A 9,525-nucleotide genomic window follows, 5' to 3' on the forward strand; every position below is an offset into this window, starting at 1 on the left:
CCCATATCCTCCCAAGATAAGGACTTGATATAAGGAGTGTTGGTCAGTTTGTGCGCTTGAGCAAGATTTGGGGCACCCGGTTGTATGACAATTTTTCGTCCGGACACTAACCAGACAGCCTGCCCCGACGTTTGGGCAGTATGGGGGTCTCGTGGTAGATGCTCTTATGGGATAGGGTTACCTTGACACAATCAAATACGATAACCGGGTTTTTTTATGGATTCACCATATTTATAAGATGTCTCTTGTGTGTCTATATGCTAATAGTGTGAGTGATCATTCGGTTTTATTTTATATTTGGTTGGAAAACCTTGCTACTCCCTCTATTTTTTATACAAAGCAACTTTAATTTTTTTATGTCTAACTTTGATCAATAATTTTACCACAAAAAACTATCTATATGTCACAAAAATGGATGCACATTTTGAAAAACTTCCTAATGATATTATTAATGACAGATAACTCATATTTTGTTGAACAAAATTATAAGAATCATGTCGGCTCACAGGAAGGCTGCAGCCGTGGCGGGGCGCATCGACGCATGCTGGCAGGCAGGCAGGCGGTTCATGTCGCGCATGCATAGCAGGCTTATCGTGGCGGCTAGCATGCAAAAATCATGGCGGCTCGCCACTTTAATTGCCACGTCGAATAGATGCAAGTGAATCGGGGAGACAAGCGTGTGACATGAGACGAACCAGCAGCAGCGACCATCCCTGCGTCCGTGGCGGCTAGCATGCAGAAAGAGGCCGGTCAGCGTACGTGGCGGCTCATGTGCAGAAAGAGGGGAGGTTAGCGCATCGTGGCGGCGGGCATCGGCGCATGGAGGCAGGCTAGCTACGTGCATGCATAGCAGGCTCATGTTGTTACGACGCGCGCAGGGCCCAGCAGCGACCGTCCCTGCGTCCGTGGCGGATAGGATGCAGAAAGAGGCCGGTCAACGTACGTGGCGGCTCATGTGCAGAAAGAGGGGAGGTCAGCGCATCGTGGCGGCGGGCATCAGCGCATGGAGGCAGGCTAGCTACGTGCATGCATAGCAGGCTCATGTCGTTACGCCCCAACGATCTAACCACGGCCCAACGAGCGAATAGCGGCATCGTTCGACGTGGCCCCATTTGTCAGGTCCAACGGGCGACACAGTCTAGCGTGTCCCCACTCGTCAGAGTTAACGGTCAAAGCATTGACCCGACGGCAACGTCCGTTGTGACCAGTTCTGAGGGTTTCAGGCAAAGGAGTGGGGAAAAGTGAGCAAAAGTTAAGAGCGTGGGGATGAATGAGTAGAGCTAACGAACCAGGGGCACAGAAATAAAAATCCCATAACTAAATGTGGAGTTCCGTCAATATGCAACTCCTTGCATATTGAGCTTCACTTAATGTGTAGCGTTTGGATGTGTGAATGGCCATGCCATGCCTTGCATATTTGAAACTGATCATGCATCATATTAGCGTATTGCATCATGTCGTGCATGTGCTGTGGTGAATATCGTGTGTTGATTCTTGTTTCCGATTTGCTTCGTCTCGTTAGAGTTCCGCAAGCGTGTCAGAATGTGAGGATCCCTTTGACTATGTCGGTTTGTTTGCTTCTCAGAGTCGTTCTTCTTCCAAGCGGGATTACATGCAAGATGATCATTTCCCTAGATACCATTACTATCATTGCCATGCTAGTTGTTTCGTTTCTATCGCTATGTCTCTCTACCTACCACCTGTTAAATGTCAGCCTCCCAACATTGCCATGAAAAACTTCAACCTTTGTACAACCTAGCAAACCACTCATTGGCTATGTTACCGCTAGCTTAACCATTGGATAGCATTGCTAGCTGCAGGTACAGTTGCTTCCATGTGATAACATGGTTTCTTGTTATATAACCTTATTAATTGCTATTTAATTTAATGCACCTATATACTTGGTAAAAGGTGGAAGACTTGGCCTTCTAGCCTGGTGTTTTGTTCCACCTTTGTCGCCTTAGTTTCGGCTACCTATGTTATATTCCATAAATGAGCGCTCCTAACATGCTTAGGGTTGTTATGGGGCCCCCTTGAATTTCGTTTTGGTATAAAACTCGTCTCGCAAGGCCCAACATTGGCTATATTTGCCCAACATAATAATCCTGCTAATACTGAAAAACATAGGGCGTTATGAACCCAAGGAGTAATTCAACATAATACAGGGAGGGCCAGTGCTGATGGTGCTGGTCCAAAACAGAGCACTATCCGTCGTGTCCTGAGAAGGAGATACGTGACTCCTATCGGGATCGTCGACATGCCGGGCGGCCTTGCTAGACTTGTTTTACCTTTCTCGAGTGTCTTTTGCGAGGGATTCCGAGGATACTTTTGCCTATCTCGAGGTTGAGGTTTTCCAATAGGAACCCGAGGAGATCACAAGTTTCCCTGATCGAGGTTGTTTTCTCGCAGCGCGTGGTTGTTTGTGATGGACTAGTTGGAGCACCCGTGCAGGGTTAAATCTTCCAAAAAGCCGAGCCCGTGGTTATGTGGCAACGTGGAAACTTTGTTTAACATCCGGTTCTAGATAACTTGAAGTAAACTTAATTAAAATATGCCAACCATGTGCGTAACCGTGACTGTCTCTTTCGTGAGCTCCTTCTCCGATCGAGGACACGGTGGGGTTATGTCTAACGTAAATAGGTGTTCAGGATCATTCATTTGATCAATATTAGTTCATTCCGATAATGCGTAGATCATCCCCCTCTTATTCTTGTACTAATAAGTTAGCCACCTCAAATAAATGCTTAGTCGCTTGCTGCAACCTCATCACTTAACCATACCTCACCCATTAAGCTTTGCTAGTCTTGATACCTTTGGAAATGAGATTGTTGAGTCCCTGGGGCTCACAAATTACTACAACACGAGTGGCAGGTACAGGTAAATAGTTACTTTGATGTGAGCGCGCCGATTGTGCTATTTGGAGTTTCTTCTTCTTCTTGTTCATCGATCTAGGATGGGTTCGAGGCCGGCAGCCTAGGATAGCAAGGATGGATGTCGTTCTTTTATCATTTGTTTTCGTCCGTATACGGACCCTGCTCTTCTTCGTGATGATTGTATGTATTGTACTGATGTGAGTCTGATGTAGCTTGTGGCGAGTGTAAGCCAACCCCTTATACTCATCTTTTCAATACATGTACTTGTAACATATCCATTCTTGCGAAACGACGAGATGTGTTTCTATGCCTGTCGAGGCCCTGGCGCCAAAATAAGGATTGGACCGCATCTTGGGCGTTACAAGCTGGTATCAGAGCTGTACCGACCTAGGAGCCCCCTTGATTGATCGAACTTGGCCAAGTCGAGTTTAGTGAAAAACTACTTTGAGTCTAGTTATATATCGAGAGTAGGATTCTTTTTTCTCCTCTTGTATGCTTTGGTAAGTAATCTTGACGTAATAATTTTAATTCTACTCCTCTTCTCACTCAAATTATTTTAGGATCACGCGGATATTTTTAGAATCTATATGATGTCAATGTGACAGAGTTCTGACTTGGTGCCTCCTACTGTGTTGATTTTATTCTGGGGAGTTGAGATCCAGGGGATTCTTGAGCATATCGTTATTATTCATATTTCTTAGTATCTCAGGACGAAGGATATTCGAAATTGCTTCAATAATAGCAGTGGCGAGAGGAGTTTGGCTTCCCCAGTACTAGTGTAGATAGGTCCGGATGTATCGCCATACTTAGTGTCGTTGTGATTACGAGGGTCTGAGATAGATGAGGTTCCTAGATTCTGGTTATGTGTTGATGGATGTGATACACTCGACGAGTTAGATGCTAGGAGTTGAGCAATGGACTTTACTCCTTGTATCCGTGGACCCGATTGCATGACCAGAAAATTTCGGGAGTTCTTAGTTGGGAATTCAAGTAGTTACTTATAGGACAATCTTCCAACAGATGCATGATGTGAGGTTGGGGTTCGACATCTAGTGGATTCGTTTGTTCATGGTCGTCTTACAACGGTTCTCGTTGTGTCTTAAAGAGTCCTTGTAGCTTTCTACGACTCGTGGATGCTTCGTATGTCGTGTGCACTGCCTTGTACATGATGGCTTTGTAGGATAGAGCCCATGTCATCCTATCCACGAAAATATCGGACAAAATCTCTGACATGAATTTGTTCTGGCTTGTGTCGTAAGCCTCATCCTTTGTTTTGTTGGAATATGGTAATTTGAGTTGCTTTGATGTCAAATGGTGATCTCATATCTTTTCTAAGAGGTGTCCTGATATTTGTATGGGAATGCTGATTCTTTTGCTCAATCAAGTTGTCTTTTCAATTCTTCTGAACCGGAGTTGTCATGGCAATTCTTTTCCAACCGGTGTGCTTCTCTTCAAGTTATTCAATCCTCTCCAATTTTGCAAGACCAATCTCTCATTTATTTCCGGAGGTCATCTTATTTGTCCCAAGTTATTTTTGTTTTCCCCACCTCGTGACCTTTTATTCATTGTTTAGATTCTATCCAAGTGTAGTTCGATTCATTGATGCTTCCGCTATCATTTCTTCTCTATCGTAACCGGTGATTTTTTGTGAATATTCTCAGGAGTTCTAAGTTCATCATCTCTCATTCTTGTTTTCTTATCTGGTGGATCCAATTCAAGCTCTCCGTGTTCATCATATCCTTTTCATTATTTAAATTCTTTCCATGTAGAAAGTTCTTATTAAAGTCTTTCTTGTTTTTTTCATCCTTCTCTGTTCTAGCGGGAGTGTTGAAGATATCTCAGAAGTTTCTTATTTTCAATCCTTTCAATTATTTCGAGGGTCTCACCTCGTCGTGTTTTCAATCGTACCGGTGCAATCTCTCTTTTCTAACCAATTGTTTCAACGGTGTGTCTTTGAGTGGGCCCATAATGCACACGCTTTCCCGAGATCTTTCCAGGCTCTTCTAATCTTTTCCGGAGTTCTCTAAATTCTTGTCAACTATGACGTTAGTATGAATTTCATCAGTCATATTCCTTCTTTAAGATCACTTCAAATTTATTTTCTCATCTTTGGCTCAATCTTTCATTCTTCATTATTCTGGAGTGTCTTAGTTATGCTTGGAAGACCGAAGGTGTGTTTGTCTCAAATCTTGGTCCATTCACCTGAAGATTCATCATTTCAGCTTTATGTTATCATCTTGAATTGTTTCCAATCATGAGTAATCCCTTTCTTGCTATCCGGTGCATTTCAGAATTGTTTTCATTCTCGATCCTCCGAAGGCCATCATTTCTGATGATTTCATCGGTCTCATCTTTCATTCTCGAATTATTCTCAATTGTTTTTCCTTCGTCCGTTTCTCTATTATTCTGGTGCATTGGTGAAGTTTTCTCTAAAGTGGCTCATGATCTATTCATTCTGAAGGTGTTCTTCAAGATTCTTGTGGTGGTATCTCAAGTATTCTATCTCTTGCATTTCTGTCGGGTTTCGGGCTCCGCAAAACCCTAGGATTCGAACACAGGGGCGTGTGCGGCGATCTCTCTTGGCTCGGCCTTACCTAGCCCGCTACTCGATAGAAACAGTGAAGAACCCTCATGATGGTGAGGAGAACACAGAACATAACAGTTTACCCAAGTTCGGGCCGCTACGAAGCGTAAAACCCTACTCCTGCTTTTGGTGGATTGCCTCTCATGGAGGTAGGTGGATGAACTAGTACAGTGCTCTCGAGCCTCCGGATGCCAAGTGGCTAGGCGTGTTGTTCTAGGGTTTCAATGATCCGACCCCTTGTCAAGTATCCTTCCCTCTCTCTTTATAGTGGAGGCACGGGTTCTCTTCCCTTATCGTAGGTGGGAAGGGATCCCACAACAGCCAATTTCGGTGGAAGACAAGGGAACATGCTTCCCCTGTCAAAAGTGGTCTTCGCCTGCAAAGTAGCTACCAGCGACGCAGAGGTGGGCGTAGGGATGACCCTCGTCCTGCCGGCGGGTGGCAGTGGTCTTGTTGCACCAGAAGGGAAACCTTTTGAAGATGCCCTTGGGGCCCTGATATGCTCCTTCCCCTTTTGCACTAAAGGGGAAACTTCCCCGTCCTTCCATCGGTTGCTCGCCTGTCCGTCCATGGCGTCACCCTTTGATTCCTGAGGCCCGGCCTAGCCTTGAAATATTCGCCGCTCTGGAGGGGTCCTGAGGAGGCCCACCTGCGGGTCTTGATGTCACCCTTCCTCACGAGGCTTGGCCCCTCACGAGGGCCTTGTTCAGGGTGGTGATGTTCCTTGCCAATCTTGCATTGATGAAGTGGGCCAGCCCTAGGCCGCATGCAGGCAGGTCTGGGTACCTCCATTCCTAGAACACCGACAGTAGCCCCCGGGCCCAAGGCGCGCCTGGGTTGGCTTCTCGGTGAAGCCTTGAAGATGGCCCAAAACGTCGCGGGCCCCATTTGCCTGCGGGTCAGGTGATCCACGTGTCTTGAAGTTGCACGGCGTCGCTCTCGCTCCTCGAGGCGCCTGGGTACCCGTCTCCAGCGAGGAGGATGACTCTGACACACCGAGCTCCCGGTCATCAAGGGCGCTGCCGGCGGTTCCTCCCCCTAGGCGCCCCCATCTTCTGCTTACCTGTTCCTACGATGTCAAAAAGACCCTGCCCTGTCGGGCGTTGAACCTTTGCCGTTATTACCTTTGCTGCTCTCCTCTTTTCTTTTACTCCTGAGGTGATGGCTTGCATGTGGTGGTCGTTCTAGCCGGGCTGGAAAGCTTAGGGCCCGTTGCTGCACCTATCGTGGCTTCGGGCGACGAGGGAAGCACGACCTTCTAGAAGTTCTGCCCTCCTGAGGCACCTCTCATGCTGCCGCGTGCTTGGGTGTGATGACCCACAAGTATAGGGGATCAATCGTAGTCCTTTCGATAAGTAAGAGTGTCAAACCCAACAAGGAGCAGAAGGATCTGACAAGTGGTTTTCAGCAAGGTAAAATCTGCAGGCACTGAAATTGTCGGTAACAAGTGATTGTGTGGTGAGATGATTCGTAGCAAGCAACAAGTAACAAAACTATCAATGGTGCAGCAAAGTGGCGCAATCCCTTTTGTAGCAAGGGACAAGCGTGGACAAAGTCTTATAGGAGGACAAACGCTCCCGAGGACACACATGAATTTCTTTCATGCTAGTTTTCATCATGTTCATATGATTCACGTTCGTTACTTTGATAGTTTGATATGTGGGTGGACCGACGCTTGGGTACTGCCCTTACTTGGACAAGCATCCAACTTATGATTAACCCCTTGATGTCTACTACACAACCTTCTCCTTGTAGACGTTGTTGGGCCCCCAAGTGCAGAGGTTTGTAGGATAGTAGCAATTTTCCCTCAAGTGGGTGACCTAAGGTTTATCAATCCGCGGGAGGCGTAGGATGAAGATGGTCTCTCTCAAGCAACCCTGCAACCAAATCATAAAGAGTCTCTTGTGTCCCCAACACACCCAATACAATGGTAAATTGTATAGGTGCACTAGTTCGGCGAAGAGATGGTGATACAAGTGCAATATGGATGGTAGATATAGGTTTTTGTAATCTGAAATTACAAAAACAGCAAGGTAACAAATGGTAAAAGTGAGCACGAACGGTATTGCAATGCGTGGAAACAAGGCCTAGGGTTCATACTTTCACTAGTGAAGTTCTCTCAACAATGATAACATAATTGGATCATATAACTAGCCCTCAACATGCAACAAAGAGTCACTCCAAAGTCACTAATAGCGGGGAACAAACGAAGAGATTATTGTCGGGTACGAAACCACCACAAAGTTATTCTTTCTGATCGATCTATTCAAGAGTCCGTAGTAAAATAACACGAAGCTATTCTTTCCATTCGATCCATCATAGAGTTCGTACTAGAATAACACCTTAAGATACATATCAACCAAGACCCTAATGTCACCTAGATACTCCATTGTCACCTCAAGTATCCGTGGGCATGATTATACGATATGCATCACATATTCTCAGAATCATCTATTCAACCAACACATAGAACTTCAAAGAGTGCCCCAAAGTTTCTACCGGAGAGTCAAAACGTGTGCCAACCCCTATGCATAGGTTCCCAATGTCACGAAACCGCAAGTTGATCACCAAAACATACATCGAGTACTCACATCAATCAAACATGTGCCAACCCATATGCATATGTTCCCAATGTCACAAACCCGCAAGTTGATCACAACAGATAGACATGTGCAAGACATACATCAAGTGTTCTCAAAGACTCAATCCGATAAGATAACTCAAAAGGGGAAACTCAATTCATTACAAGAAGGGAGAGGGGGAAGAACATCATAAGATCCAACTATAGTAGCAAAGCCCATGGTACATTGAGATCAAGACATCTCAAGAAAACGAGAGAGAGATCAAACACATAGCTACTGGTACATATCCTCAGCCCCGAGGGAGAACTACTCCCTCCTTGTCATGGAGATCGCCGGGATGATGAAGATGGCCACCGGAGATGGATTCCCCCTCTGGCAGGGTGCTGGAAAGGGCTCCAGATTGGTTTTTGGTGGCTACACAGGCTTGCGGCGGCGGAACTCCCGATCTAGGTTTTTTCTGGAGGTTTCTGAATTTATAGGAATTTATGGCGGTGGAATTACATCGGTTGGGCCCACGAGGAGGTCACAAGCCTGCCCTACGCCACCTAGGGGGTGGTGGCGGCGTCAGGGCTTGTGACTCCCTGGTGGCTCTTCTGGCCTTCTTCCAAAGCTTCGGGGGTTTCTTTTGGTCCAAAAAAAATCGTTGTAAAGTTTCATTCCATTTGGACTCCGTCTGAAAATGGGCCAAAAACATGGAAAAAACAGAAACTGGCACTTGGCACTGAGTTAATAGGTTAGTCCCAAAAAATATACAAAATAGCTTATTCATGCATATAAAACATCCAAAGTTGACAAGATAATAGCATGGAACCATCAAAAATTATAGATACGTTGGAGACGTTTCAAGCATCGCCAAGCTTAACTCCTGCTCGTCCTCTAGTAGGGAAGTGATAAAGAATGAATTTTTGATGCTTTCATGCTACCTAGCATAGATGTCCTTTGTAACTCCTCTTATGTGACATGAATGTTCAGATCCGTTAGATTCAAAACAATAGTTTTCTATTGATGTGGAGACAATAATACTTCAAGCAAACTAGCAAGGTAATCATGAACTTTCAAAATAACAAGGCCAAAAAAAGGTTTTCCTTACAAAATCATATAGTCTGGCTATGCTCTATCATCCTTGCACAACAAATTTAAATCATGCACAACCCCGGTATTGGCCAAGTAATTGTTTTCACATGTTTACTTTCTCAAACTTTTTCGACTCTCACGCAATACATGAGCGTGAGCCATGGTTTTAGCACTATAAGTGGTGTGGAGTGTGGTGGAGGTTGCAAGGAAAACAAGGAGAAGATGATCACATTGACTAGGCATATCAATGAGCTATGGAGATGCTCATCAATAGATATCAACGTGAATGAGTAGGGATTGCCATATAAATGATGCACTAGAGCTAGGAGTATGTGAAAGCTCTTAAAGAAAACTAGTGGGTGTGCATCCAACTTGCTTGCTCACGAAGACCTAAAGCAATTTTGAGGAATCC

The sequence above is a fragment of the Hordeum vulgare genome, chromosome 5H (genome assembly GCF_904849725.1).
Source record: "Hordeum vulgare subsp. vulgare chromosome 5H, MorexV3_pseudomolecules_assembly, whole genome shotgun sequence".
Taxonomy (NCBI): Eukaryota; Viridiplantae; Streptophyta; class Magnoliopsida; order Poales; family Poaceae; genus Hordeum; species Hordeum vulgare.